At 41.2% G+C, this 15,555-nt stretch overlaps 1 protein-coding gene and 1 long non-coding RNA gene across 5 annotated transcripts in view; both read left to right on the top strand.

Moving 5' to 3' along the window:
* The window catches only part of Fas3 (fasciclin 3), a 442,301-nt gene that overhangs the window by 317,384 nt on the left and 109,362 nt on the right, over positions 1-15,555 (top strand). The gene's annotated exons all lie outside the window — the stretch shown is intronic.
* LOC116430901 (uncharacterized) overlaps positions 1-15,555 on the top strand; it is a 147,804-nt gene that overhangs the window by 89,802 nt on the left and 42,447 nt on the right. The window contains exon 3 of one of the 2 annotated variants that reach the window (XR_004235821.2): positions 2,644-2,719. This is a non-coding gene — a long non-coding RNA (uncharacterized LOC116430901). Of the gene's footprint in view, positions 1-2,643; positions 2,720-11,860; positions 11,989-15,555 lie in introns of those variants that run through there. The other variant, XR_012998721.1, reaches the window with a different exon arrangement.

Genomic DNA, 15,555 nt, shown 5'->3' with positions numbered 1-15,555 from the left:
GGAGAGGCATTCACGGGTCTTGATTTAACACCTTGGATTAATTACAGTCTGTGTACCGGCGCACACGGGGCACGGCTGCGTGTGTACGTGAAAGGGCTACGCTGTAAGAAACTCGGTGCCCCCGTACACAACCGCGCAGCGTGCCAACGTGCGCGACTGAACGCGACCAGGCACTCATATTTGTCTCCAGAACAGAGAATGAGAATTCGGGACGGGCCCTGCAATGTGCTACCCACGCGATGTCTTCTTCTTGCGGCCTTTGTTCAGCTCCTAGGGTACGTTTACAGCGGAGCTGCGATGGGAGCTACGATAGCGGCGATTCACAACGCTTTATATCGTTGAACGTAGCTCTAGGGTCTCTTCAATGTGAACGCTTCCATTTGGAACATGGGTATTTCAAAATGTATGTATTTCCTCGCTTCGTGTCGTGTTCAGTGCTACGTTATTTAGGGATTTTTGTGAAGCTCGAAAAGTGGCTTTGGGGAAACTTTTGGAGTCGCTGTGGGATTTGATAATAATTGGGGAACTGGCTGGATTGAAATTATTATTGGGTGTCCGGGATACATTGCGTTATATTTTTGAGATGTTATGTTGCTGTGAAATTAAATTAATGTGAATGTCGATAAAAGAATTTTGGCGATGTATAAATTTTGAATTTTGTTAAAATTTGATTTCCTTGTGTGTATGGGAATGTATATAGATAATAAAGAAGACTTTATAATGGTTATAATTATGTGTATATGATTTTTTTTTATTTTATTGGTGAACATACAAAGCATTGTCTTACATCTGAGATACAGAATGCGGTGTAAAATAGATTGGACGCTATATCTGTTCGATTAAATTTCATAGCGGTCCGGACAGCACCATAAATAGTGGGCGGCAGCGCCATAAATATTGCATTATGTACCATAAGTATAGTACCATAAATATTATTGGTCGTTCCGTAATAATTCTGGAGATATCACAATATTTGTGTCCCAGCCTGTGACGAGAAATTTTTTGAAAAGCCTCGTATGATCCAATACAAAAATATAACTTATGAAATGGTAAGCAGCTGAAGACTCGTATCCTAATTTCAAAAATGACTTGCAAAACAAATGTTTCTGTTCCTAAATTTTGTTTCGTTTAATTTGACATGCCATTATATGCTTTTGTATTATAATCATTTTCTATTAAATAACCTGACAATATTTATATTTATCAAATTCAGACTGAAATCTTCATCATGAGTATTGTTGAACAATACATGAAACATCTCAAATTTCTTGAAATCATTTACTGTATTAAATCTACTTTATTAATAAAAAAAACTAATTATTTCATTCATTGCAATATTTATAAAATTCAGATTCCAACCTTCACCGTGAGCATTGTGAAGCAATACACAGAACAACTCGAATTTTTTGCAATTATGTATTATATTCAAATTAACTTACTAATAAAACTGAATAACTTAATTTATTTGAACATGTATAAAAGTCAGGTTGCAATCTTCTCCATAAGTAATATGAAGCAGTAGACGAAACTACTCGAATCTTCAGAATTTCTGTTCCTCCCGTGTGTTGCCAATGGCACAACGATAGACGCCAAAGAGTCCGCCCATTTATATCATACGAAACGCTCGATCTAACGTTACGGCGATGATCACAGCCGGCATCCGAGCCGGCCAGAACGGAAACGTACAATGGTGTAATATTCGTCCGGGGCTGACTTTATCAGCCGAGCGAGCTCATTTCCAAAGTAATTCCGTCCTCTTGGCCATAACTCGTGTCCTCCGGGTTCGAGCAGCCAGCTGAATATGTATGTATATGTATGTGTTCCGTATGTCAAGTAGAAACGGACAGGTTACCGAATCCTGGACGGCACTTTGTCACACTTGCATCCTCCGTAGCCGGATAAGATACGGGTTCTCATATGAGACGAGCGTGTCCTCGAGCCCGTGTACCTTTTTGCACACGCTGCATCCTCCACGGGAAATTTTCGTCACGGGAAACCAAAAAATTTCACCGACGAAGACTCGAAGGTGTAAGATTTCCTTTGATCCTCAGTTTCTTTGCACCTCTTTATATCTTTATACCTTTGTGCCTCTTTGAAAGTATATCTTCGTGAATACACTTTTAGGTGCCACTTTCATTCAAACGTTGCTGCGAACTAAATATGCTTTTATGGAAATTTAGATCTGATTTAATTTTCATTTGCATTAGAATGGTTATCATTAGGATTGAATTAGAAAAATATTCATGTGACATTTAAAGAATTTTGAAGTAGTATAAAGGTGGCAACAGTAAAGAATAAGAGATGTGAAATAATATTGTGATAGTGTAAATTTTATTGTTACTGCTCGATTCGCTTTTGAAAAAAGCACACCAGAAATGTTCCAAAACAATTGCAAAAATGTTGTAATCGATAGTAAACACTTGGGTCTTTCACAGCGTTTACAGAGAAATTGCTTACTACAGTGATGGTTTAACGCGCAGCGAGTCGAGAAATCATCGATGCACTGTTTCGAATAATTATATTTTGTCGTACAGCTGAATCGGTTAATACTACAAGCACCTCATTGAACTTTGATCATTTTTTAGTCGTTCAGAATGGTTATTGCGAAATTGTTAATTAATTGTACGTACCTTTTGATTTCAGGTATGTACCGTTTACCAGTTTGCGAGGACTTCTCGTTGGTCCGCCATTGGTTCGAGGCAGAACACCAATTCCACGTGTGAGTATTTTTGACAATTGCCGTAATTATGCATTAAAATTACCGTATCCATTAATAAATTATTGCGTCCATGCTACAAATTGTATCGTAATAAAATGAATTCATGCAATTCTCCAGTACGGGTGGAATGTTTAATATACCATATGAAAAATAAATTATTCATATCAATCGGAAGTTCAAAGACGTTGTTATTAATCGTGTAGGCGAATGTATTATCATATGATTGAAACAATTCGTCACTGTCGTGAGTGCAAGGAACGATTGTTAATATGTTATCAATTTCAAACTATATTTAATCAGAGCAATTCTGTGATCATTCCAACGAACCGCATTATATGATTATTGAAAATTATTCTTGTAATATTGGTAACGTAATACTTCCTATTATAGAAACCTGGAATCAAATTATTTCCGACGCTATCGAACGGAGAAATTATGCCCTAATAATAGCCAACGAATTATCAAATCACCTCAAATTATATGTTTGATTTGGTGTTAATATCGTAATTCGAAATTGTTACGTCCAATAATATTACTTCAGAATTACACGATGAAATATTGAACATTACATTGCTCATTAATGATGTATAATAATTTAACCTTTCCATTGATGACTCGCATTCAGGTGTAAATAGTATGAAACCTCCCGAAGTAAATTTTAAGCAAGAAGTATTTCATTTCGATATTGTTAGGTTTCTAAGTTTCTCTCCTTCTCCTTAAACACTAAACAAATAATTTTACTTTCATAAATACTATATAATATTCTCACATCTATTTTAAATAAATCTTAGAATTTATTTTGAACCAACAATTCCTATGAATGCTGCAAAGAATTCATAGTCAAAGTAGTTAATAAAGTACAGGATACAAACTATATTTCTTTGCAATCGTTTAGAAAGTTAATTAAAATATTACATAAAATATAAGGAAACAAAATTCTCAATTTTCCCATTACGACTTTATCGTCGTTTTCACAATTTCTTCGTCGTGCCAAATAATTTCGCCCGCCACTGCGGATTCGCTTGGTTATCGATAAAAATTGAGGTTAGCCGGGATAATGGCGGAAAGGTCGCAAGGAATGATCGCGCAGCCTTTTTCCTCCATAATCGGTCGAAACAGATTGTCAATATCGTCGTCTCGCGCTGGGCAGAAGGGTTTTATCGATCGCAAACAATAAATACCGGCCGGTGGGTATTGCCAGCTCGCACGTTCTCCGTTAATTTACGACGGCATGGTATTAGGTCATTATTGAATTCTGTCGGATCGCGTGGAAGAGCAAAACGTCGCGTCGCCTCGCCTAGCTGAGGAGAATCCTCTTCTCCCTTGTCGCCGAAATTACGAGCTCGCTGGTCAGATTGAACACGCGTGCTTCTATCTCACCCTGCAATCTCCGCTTGATACTACATCCTCAACGCCAGCTTTCGCCTTAACTATTAATTAGTTTCAGCCCATAAGTCCTCACGTGACTAACAAGTTAAGATTTGTCGGGTGTTCTTAGATTGTTTTCTAGGCTGACCGATATCACAACTTTTCTATCATGTCAAGGTGCCCTAACTGTGGAAAATGTATATTTTAATCAGTGTTCCAAGTTTTCTTTGATAATTCTGTAAGTTGTCCAATTCTTATCGTCCCCATTTAGAAGGAAAATTATAAAGTTATATCATTCGCGATTTTATATTTTTGATTTTATACACGAAAAGAAAATAATTTAATAAAATGATATTTCAAAAGTTCAGACTACTTTTTTCAAAGTATTATTAATAATGATTCAACTCGAATTACGTTTATCTTTAATTGAATAAAACTATAGCTAATAAACCCCTTGATAGATGAAATACATTTACGTTTAGCTCTTCTGTTTGCCACTTAATAAACGGAAATTTATATTTATTTATGTGTTTACGGTTTACTTGTAAACACTTGTATTGGCGTTTACATCGTAATTCGATAAAAACGGAAATATTTTGAAACGTCTTGAAGTTTCTTTTAATTGCGTGTAAAGCTGAGCACAATTTCTCACTAATCCACGTCCAATTTCAACGTCCTTTAAGAGAGGAATAACAAAACCAAAACTTTCGAGGAGACTCTGGATGCTGGCATAAGAAGCAAACGAACAACGACATTCGCCCAACTCCTCCGCAGAAAAAGAGTAAAGAGGCGCGATAAAAGTAGGGACGAAGAGAAAAACAGAAGAACCGATAGCATGGTCTCGATACGCGTGGCTGGTGTAGCAGCTGCGCCCTCCGAGCTACTTAATTTACCAAAATAAAACGTTGGTGGGATCGTTCTTGGAACAACTTAATTCGTCGAACGAAACGAATCCAGCCCGATGTTCTTGCGGGTATTAGGGATGGTATCAAATCCTTAGCAAATGGTATCGAACGAAACATGATACTATGTTTTCCAATTTTGTTCAAGGTCTAAAATTTACAAAAAACAATGGTTATAAATGTAACACAGATATATGTCACAAATTCCCAGTGTCACAAAATATTTTTCAAAAATCAGTAACAACTCGTAATTGGTTATAAAAGCTAAAAGCTAAATGGTTTTATAATCAATTCCGAGTTGCTACTATAATGACATCTTTACTCCCGACTTACTAAAGTTTTCTAGTAAACGCGTCAAACATCATTCCTTCAAAACATTCACCTAATAAATTCTTCTCCTGTGAATACTCACCATCTAACGACTGTGTTTAAAGAAAGTAATTAAGTGATCAAACATTATACAAACGAAAGTTCCACAAAGCGCGCAACAATACCGCCACGAGCAAAGAAAACGGAGCATCGAACTTACAATTAGCCCCGACACTAATGACGCCAACGCGAGCAACAAAACGTAGCGACGGAAAAAAAATAGAACTGAACCAGGAACTGAAGAAACGAAATGGACAAAGAGAGAACTGGGACGAAATGGAAGAAGGAAGCAAAACGAAGGTAGAGAATAAGTGGGGTTGGATGACGATTCGGCCACTCGAATCTTAGTCGAGCCGGGAAGACATTTCTGGTGGAAAACAAAATACGACAGAGACTCGCGGCAGAAAAAAACGGAGGAAGCTTCAGCTGGGGTTGCTTGGAGGAAGAGGAACAGGGGGATGAGTGGAAACGTCGGTGCCTCGATGGAATTTACTGCTCGCGTCGGAAGTATTCTAAGAGGGTTGCTTCCACGCTGCTGGATAACAGAAAGTGGAAGCCCAGCGCCTAGGTGGTTTATTTGAATGCCTACTTCAGGTTGCCGTGGCGGTACAACCTTTTACGCAGACCGGCAACCCTCGCGTGTGTGTTCTCAAATACATCTCCCCCACGCGCATTCCTATCGCAAGGCTGGAATTGGTTCATGGTCTTCGACCTCCTAGCCTCCTCTATCAAACAAATTCCGTTATTCCCTTGTCACGTGATACACCTGACCTTCGATTTACGCGGACTTTTTTAACGCGGTAAGTTAAAACACTATTTACGCGGTAATTTTCACGTGCGATCTTAATTTTCGCGATGTGAAATTAGTAACCCCGAATAAAATGTACTTTCATTTCCTGAAATGTTATGATTATTATTTCTTTTTTTTTGACTTTCTAAAACGTACATCAGCTTTTCCTCCTAATATTTTGTTTTCTCTTGTACCGACAGACTCTGTTCACGCGATTTTCACTCGCCTAAAACGAATCCGCGTGGAACGGATTTTTGCGTAAATCAAGGTACTTAACGTCAACTGTATTTAAACATTTAACCGTTTCGTTCTGAAAGAATCAATTAAACCCCTTTCAATGTTCAAATCGTCAAAACAAATCCAATAAATCTAAATCGATAAAGTCGCATAAATATTCTAAAAAACCAAATCAAACGAGCAAATGTTGAAAAATTCTCAACATTTATATCAAAGAAATTACACCCAAATTTACTTCATAACAAAGTTCACAAATCCCATTCCAAACTCCAAAGAAACCGACAAGAAATAAGATCAATGAAACCATTAATAAACAAATTCGATTAAATCCGCAAAATTTAAACCGAAACATCCCGGCACACGGAGCCCGAAGGAGTTTCATAAATTCCATTCGAAGGGAGTGGAAACGAAAAGGAAGAAACATCGCGAAAACAGGAAACTTCTCGTGAAATCTCTGATCAGTGATTGAGGGAGCCTCGGACTCCTGATGGGATCGGAAGGGAAAATAGCGTTCCCGGAGGGCAAGCGGTGGACTCCCAAAAATTCGTTGAGTCACGTTAAGCGGCGGCTGGCTGCCATCTTATCACGAATTCCAGACCCGACTTGGTGACCGCGCCGAGCACGGTCCTGCGGGGAAGGATAAAATCGAACGGGGCAGCGTAACGAGGATCTCAGGGGTCGCAAAACGGGAGTGATCTAGACAAACGACCGTGCGGTCAAGGAGTGACAGCTTCGAGCTATCCCGCCATGACAGAGAACTTGTTCGTCCACGCGTTCCTGAGGGACCTTCCAGCCGGCGGCGTGATGGACCCGGCACGTTATTATCCTTGCGTTCCGGAACGTACCCTTTGAGCGATGGGAATTTCTCCTCTGACCGTCCGCATCGATCGTTTCATTATTTCCTGGGAATTGGTAGCGGCGAATTATCACCGAGCCCTCGTTTAGTCTCTTGTTCTGTTCAACTCATTGACGTGCAATTTCTTTTTCAAGATCGAACTAGGAAACAAGGTTTCTTTGAAATGTTATTTTGTTGGTAGAAGAAATGAGATAGAAGCGTATTATTTCTAGGAAGTATTTAATACGGTTTTTGCTACTTTTTAATTTTTTAAGAGGAAAACGAATTATGTAGGCTATGAATTAGAAAAGGTAACGAAACAGTTAGTGAACGCTGAATCAAATCAGTAGAATGAAATTTGCTCGTTCGGCGTTCAATTTTTGAAGAATAACGTGATTACTAACAATCTATTATGTGACAGATGTTTCAGACTTTTTTTTCAATTACCGTAGTTGAAAGAGAAAAGAATTATCTGTTAATTATTTCCTCGGTAATACGTATAATATAATCTTCTTCAGTGAAATTACCTTGCGATTTAAATTGAAGCAGTTTATTCCATTGAAGTCAGATTAAAGAATTCGATAATTACTAACGTTCGTTTTCATTACGCGCGATAAACTACTTCAAAGCTGAAATTACAGTTGCCTTATCGATGATTATTTAAACGTTCATTACAGTAATTATGAACTTTCATTGAACTTTTATCGGACGTATCTGTTAATATAATTGTAATTAAAAAGTGAATGAAGACGAAAATAAACGAATTTTGGATGAACACAATTCCCACTGAATAACAAAGATGTTCCACTATATTCCAGCGTATCACACAATTTTAAAAAGCGACAAACAGAAAAATACTTTAATTCGAAACTTCACAACCTGAAATAAAAACATAATGAGCTGCTCGCTGATACAGTTGTCAGTCTCCTCTGTCTCTTCCCTTAAAAGTTCATTTTCCGCCATCATCCGGCAGGATTAAACAAATTCACTTGGCCCATACCGTCGGATTTAGATCTGCCTAACGTTTATCGCGCGAAGGAAAGTCCGATGAATTTTTCCCGTTTTTTCCAGAAGACTGACGAACCGTATCGGGCGTACGTATGCAAATTCGGCGATGAAAAAAAAAAGAAAGAGAGAGAGAGAGGAGGAAGAAAGCCAGGGGACGCTGCTCGGTCGATGGTATTTATATTCATGCGACTGCTCGCGACGGTGTCCCAGGAAAAAGAGGGGGAGGTTCGTTACAGCATTACCTCGTTCCGATCAATTTCCAAAGTCAATTGAAGCGTGGCACGGAGATCACCCCTGGGAAAGCGAATTTTAAAAGGGACTGCCTGCCTTGTCGCGTTTCGATACATTCGATTAAGGATCAGGAGGCCCGATAGGCACGTTCGTTTTAATTTCATCGCTCCCCTCTCCATTTTTCGATTGATTCGAAACACTTAGCTTTCCCAGCTACACTCTACACTACGATAAAATTTCCGTTGCTTATGAATTCGCTGTTAACGATTTAATTAAATCTTAATTGTTAATAACGTCATCGTTTTTAATAGACGTACACAAGAACCGTATAAAGAAGTACTAAATATTCGATTGGATAGGGAGACTTGCAGACAGTTTAATTAAATTAAGCAGACGGGCATTAAATTAAAATCAAATAACTGCTTCATTTGATTCCCTTTCATAATTGATATGAAAAGTCACATTTATGAACATATCGTTATGAGTGAGGGTACATGATCTTATATAAACACATCGTGCATGTATCCAAGACATATTTAGTAATAACCTTAATAACCAAAGAGAATAATCAAAGTTCAACGAAAAAAAAATCTTACCCGAAGTAGCCGAAGATTATAAAAATCCGTACAAACGTCTCCAACAAATCACGAAACGTTCCGTCTCCGTAGTTCCGAGATCAAACACGATTAACCATCTGGGACGACGATTTTTCGTTCGGTCGGGGAAACTTTCTTCAAAGAACATGGGCGAGGGGAGTGGCGGAGCAAACGAGCGCGCGACGCTCAGGAAAAATATCCGAGGAGCCGGGCGAATTTATCGTCGGAAGTCGTAGGACGAAGAAAAGGACAAAGAATTTAGCAAACTTTTGTGGTCATCGATAAGGGTCGATAAGTCGACCGAATGAAATTAGACGGTACTGGAGACTGAACTGGAAAGGCGGAGAGAGGATGGAAGACAGAAAGAGAGATAGAGATCAAGAAAGAGAGACACAGAGAGAGCAACGTGGAAAAAGTCGTAAGTAGAATGATGGTGTCAGGCTCGGCGAAAGGCTCAAAGAGAATCCGTCGACGATGGAAGCGCGGAATTACGGTAGGCGTGGCCGTTTTCAAGCGTTCTTCATCTTCCGCAAGAAGACTTCGATCTTCCCGGAGACATCGTCCCGTCGGAAACGGGACGAATTGCGGCGTCGCACTTTAAACCGCTCCTTCCGCCAAGTCGGGACTTCTCCGACGTTCTCTCGTGGAAAAAATGCGGAATCATATTTAAATCACCAAACCTCCGGTAACTATCGGCAACTATTTATCTCCTTTCAATTATAATCAATCGCGAGGCGAAACGAGCTGCTCGATTGCCCCAGTGTACCGAAAGTGTTCCTTTAAAAGATGAATGGAAACTCCCGCGGCCCTCTGTACACGCCGATCGGATTTTCAATAAACAAATTACCCGGCGACGACGACGTTATTCGATACCGCTATTAATTGAGTCGCTATTCCCCTTTCGTGGAATTTTTCGCCTGAGATTCTCGAATCGAATCGATTCCGCTTTTAACCCTTTGCAGACGAACACTTTTGAAATTTCTGGAAACTTCTGGAAATACTTCCTGCAAAAAAATGAAAATGCATCGAAATCTTAAATGATAGAGAAGAAGAAAACTGAATCTCTCGTTATTTGGCTACTGAAATAATTTACCTGCAGTTTTCGATTTCAGATGTGAAAGCTTGAAGTCGCCATTCGGCTGCAAACGGTTAACCCTACTATGGTCTTTGGTTTATTTACTCGCTCGAGATAAAATTATAAATATAAAAACGGGTGCACACGATTATCTTGTATGTCTTCGATTTCAGAGGTATCAAAAAAATGGAAGCACCGATTCGAAGGATATTAAAGAAATGAAATTGCATAGAAGAAAGTAAAAACGTGACTATATCTACGTTTAGTACTATGTTACTCCATCATTCCTCCCAACGAGTAAACGACTATTCAACTTGATACAATATTGATCATGAAACTCGCACAGACAACCCATACAAAATGCGTCCAACTCCACCCGTAGCACACTAAATCAATTTTTTCATCGATTATCATAATTCCATGAAACAACGGTATGATTCTATTACACGAATACATAGCGATCGAACGATTACTCGCACGTATCATTAGAATGCCCAAATTTGCGGGTGAACGCTTGCGAATTACGGGAACCGCGGGCCCGATTGTGCCCGTGATTTCTATTATCCTATTTACGGTTCGCGTGCACTGAAAACTGCTCGAATATCATATCGTCATTAATTCGGTGTCAGCGTCCCGTTGACGTTAATTGTCCCGCGACCGTAATGTTCCTTTAATATCCCGCGACAATGCGCCGCGAAACGATCGTGTCGTCGTCGTCGTCGTCGTCGTCATTATTATTATTATTTGGAATAATCTCCTCCGCGATTATTCCGGCCGCGGACCAGACGGGGAACGCCGGGGGACAATTATGCGTTTAACGAGACGTTCTTCCCGGCCGGGACAAAGGTATTTCTTATTCGAGACCTTTCGTCCGCGTACCGAGTGTCGGCATTCTTCTTTTGTACCGTGAATTTTGCGCTCCGCGGAGACGAGACGCGCGACATTGACGTTTCATCGTGCCTTCTCCACCCTAGAAGTCGTCGGGGGAAAAGGTTGTCGAGGATGCGTCTCGTCCTGCCTCGCCGTTCGACGGTTTCTTGCGAGGAAGCCTCTTCGCGACGGCGTTTCTTATTGATCGGCCATTCAGTTCGTTTCGCCAATGTAAATGCAAGAGACTGTAAGTAATTCGCGGAATAAAAACGACCGCGTCCCTCTCCGTCGGCAGCACCGTCACACCGACCCTCGGCGAGCGTCACATCTGTTGCAGCCACTTATTTCGTGCCGTTACTGCGAATCAGGTGAAATGCGGCGGAGGTAATGTCACGCGACGCTTATTTTCTTGTTCTTCTGTAACCATATGAATTCTTTATCGACGCTATTACCTTCTCTGCGTCAATTGGGGCTTTCCTATCTTTGGAACCGTTGGCAAGTGTAAACGGAGACAATCCATCGCGACACGTCTTCGTAATGTTTCGTATTCGTTTCGTTGTATCTATTTTTCTTTATATTATTAGTATTTATTATTGAGAATAAATTGAATACTTACACACTTATATTTACTTAACCGCTGACGGAATGCCTGTAACTCTATTTTCCGTATGTGAGAATTCGAGCGAACGAAAAAATTGTGCTTTTTGACTTAGTTTTTCTACGTATATTCAGGCTGTTCTGGACGATGCTACCAGTTACGGGGCCATGCACCGGTTTTCATATCCGAAAATGGTAGTCCGATGAAAAAGCTTCGAATTCCGGAATCGGCTATCCTTCGACGAATTTGTATGAGACGGTGTGTCACGGGGTATAATTCGAGCGATCCAATGTTTACTTACATATTCACGTGTGCGGCATGTATGCAATCACTTCGCGTGTTATGGGATTTATGTTTTACGGCAGCAGGTTTACGACACCGTATATCCCGGTGAGTAAATCAAATGAAATATTTATATTTACGAGGATCACTCGGATCCAGCGAAACGGCGCCGGCTAACAGAATTGATTCAGGCTTTCGAGATCGCACTAAACCTGATCTCATCGCTACTCTTTATCTGCGAGGCGGGCTTTCGGTTTATCCTTTCGGCCGGTGCGTGGGTGGCGTGTACCGAATAAACCCGAGGCGACTATAAAGCAACTTCGAACGACCGGTAATAAACTTGTCACGTAAATCACCGATTATCCGGCTCGATTATTCACTTGTCAAAGGGTAGGAGTGTGTTTCCAGGCCCGGGACGAAGAGAGACGGCGAGAGACCGAGAGACCAGGGGAGGCTCTTAGCCGCGCGATAAGATCGAAAACTTTAATCGACTCTCGGTTTCTAATTTCTCGAGTCTATGTTACCGCGGGTCGATCGGTTAACCTTCCGGGACACCGATCAAAGCCCGATCCCCGCGATTTCACGCTTCTATTATATGGCCTACGTAACTTTCCCTCGGCGATAATTCTACTTTCCGCTTAGCCGTAACGTACTCTCGATACGCATCAAACATCCTTCAGAATTTATTTGTATCTTGCTGTATGACTAGCCAGAGCCAGTACGCAAATTAATCTCTTCTACGTCAGCAGAAATGAAACTTCGGACATTTCCTATGAAACTTAATAATAATAATGTCGTACGAATTTAGTAACCATACCATTTTATCGAATATTTACTTGAACTCTTTCAAAGCGAATTTCTGTCACCTGTTTACCAAGGTATTTGCCCGCAATTTTACGCATTCAAATCACCCGCAAACACCCTCAATCTCCAATCACCAGTCCCCTACCCTAAATCTTGAGAAGTCCATCTAACGAACGCTTCAAACGCAGAAGGTTACCGCATAAAACACCGGAAACCGGCTTCGACCGCGACGGCAGCTACAAAACGGAATACCGAAACGTCGGGATAGCAAGATGGAGGAGGACGAAGGCGAGGGAGAAGACAAATTTTCCCGGGGATGCTTGAAAAGCGATAACGAGGCTGCTTTCCGCCAGTTTCTCTTCTTTTTCCTCTTCATATTAGCGGTTCGCATCTGGATACTCGCTCCTTCCTCTCTCTCTCTCTCTCTCTCTGTATCCTCCATTTTTTCTTTCTTTCCGGTCCGTGGGAGACCGTTGCAACGCGGTCGACTAATTCGACCAGGAAGAAACCCGGGCTAAATCCTGTTTAAAGTGTCTTTGAGATATTATCCGGCGACGGGGGAGCAGAGGAAAAAGAAGGAGGTCCGTCGTGGCTCGCTCGTCCGTCTAAAACCCGGCGCGGCTGATGTACCAATTTTGGGGTAAATATTTCTTTCTTCCAATTTCGCCACGGAGCCTCAGCCACAGGGATACTCTCGGCTCCGGCGCGCGCGCCAATCCTCTGGCCCGACTTTGTATTCATTACGGAATCTCGTCAACCCTTAACCTAAACAAATTGCGTCGCGTCTCGGCCGTTTGGCGGGCCGGCATCGATTCGCGCGGCGAGTTCACCTGGCGAGCCGGGAAAAATCTCCTCTCCTTCTGTTCCTCCCTTCAGTCTCGTTCGCGTCTTATCTCGAAAAATTGTCGGGCCACCATCTTGTACCCGCGAGCGACGTTTTCTTCCTTTTTTCATCCTGCCCCCTTTTTTCCCTCAGGATTTTCCTTTTTACCTCGTTCCATCTCACGGTGCAGAATTACTGATCCTCTTAATATTTAATTGCCCGCCCCGGTCCGCCTTAACTTCTGATAAGTACTTTTACCGTCGATTAATTAATTATTTTCATTTCCGTGGATGTTTCTTTCGCAATTCGATCAGTACCATGGTCGAACGGTGCGTCAGACTTTTTTTTAATATTTTCGGAATGGTTTAAGATGTACGTTAGAAAGTATGATAAGAGACGGCATTGCTTATGGGATCACGTAACAGTATTGTTTCCCCGTTTCTCTCCTAACATGATCCGTTTTCTTTGAAACGGCCAAGAAACCAGCCATGCAAAGTACTGCCCCGTTATCTTCCCGCGTATTTTACCATTCCGTTCCCTCGATACCCGGGGTTTCCACATAAATAAACTTGGGTCCCTGTCCTTGAGCAACTCGATTTAAAATTTACATTTGGTTGCATTTGAGAATCATCGGATATGGCATGCATAAAAGCTGTTGTCCCGCGATAGTGCTCCCGCGAAGAATTAATACTAAAATATTCACGATCCGCTATTGCGTTCCATGGAAAAGCAACCCCCGTCGTCGTGATAATACTTTATTTAAGCACGACCGCTGCGAAATTACCGGGATCGGATTTCACTTTGGTATCCGACGTTGCGTTCGAATATCAGCGGGACGAAAATGAACAATTAGCTTTGAATATGCAACGGGTATCACTCGGATCCTCGAGGCCTCTTAAGGTCTTCTACCTTCTCGTCGCTCACAATGCATATTCATCAAATATCGGAGCACGTATGTATAGCGTTACATCTTCGCCGGCGTTCTTTATTTATATTTCTATTTTGAAACATTAGTAACGATAAGCGATTGCCTTTTCTGCGCTCAGAGCATTTGAATCTTCTATTTTTGTTGTAATTACGGTTGAATAAAAGATATCCTCATTTCTCTGGTCTACTTCAATGTCGCATTTGATAAATGAAAAATGGTAAAAGAAATTCCTAAGTATTATGTTCGATATAGTTGAATTCGATAACATTAAATTTATCTTTAACCCTTCATAAGATAAAATTAGAAAGACATTTCCGTGTCCCAATAAAAATGCATGTAAAAATGGAATTATAAATAGAAAATATTTCACGATATCTCAAGAAGTTCTTACCCCAGTTTCTCATTCATCAATTCACCTTCAATGTCTCCGATTCGTTGCATCTCAAACACACAATTCCAAAGAAACATAGCTCCATTCCACAGGGCTAAGATTCACGCAAGAAATTACCCTGGTTTTCGTCCGTGGTAGGAATTACTACTGGAAGGGTTGTACCGCGAAACATCTAGAAGGGGGCGGAAGCAAGGGTTCCTTAAAACGGCAACAAAGTACCGGCTAATCTCACCGAGTCAGCCAGGAACTGTGCCCCGCGCGTGCACACACACTTTCTGACTGGTGTGCTTTGCTTTGCAAATGCGATGCAACGTGCATGATGCACTCGCTGGCGACTTATAACGTTTCCGAAATCAACCCTGTTGGGTGCAACAACAACGCGGACCACACCTTCCTCATGCATATTCGCGGCCGCCGGTTTATGGAGCAACTTAGTTTATAGCCGGGAACGGCGTTCGTGTGCGTGTAATGTACACGCACTATTAATTCTGCGGGGCCGCGCGACGTCTCTGCGTGCACCTACGCGGCTCGCGACAGTAAATACCGCCGGCGGCCCCTTGTTATCTCTGTAATTCGTCGAATTACCGACTTATAACGTATTCATTCTGCGCGGACGGGCGTCCTACCGGTAAACGGGGAACCTAATACGCGAGAAAGGACTACGATTTTATAATACTATCGTAATGGTTTTGCTGGTCTGGTAGCTTCAGTTTCTGTGAATCGGGTTGC

Source organism: Nomia melanderi, chromosome 5 (genome assembly GCF_051020985.1).
Source record: "Nomia melanderi isolate GNS246 chromosome 5, iyNomMela1, whole genome shotgun sequence".
Lineage (NCBI taxonomy): Eukaryota > Metazoa > Arthropoda > Insecta > Hymenoptera > Halictidae > Nomia > Nomia melanderi.
This window is presented reverse-complemented; position numbering and strand designations above follow the sequence as displayed.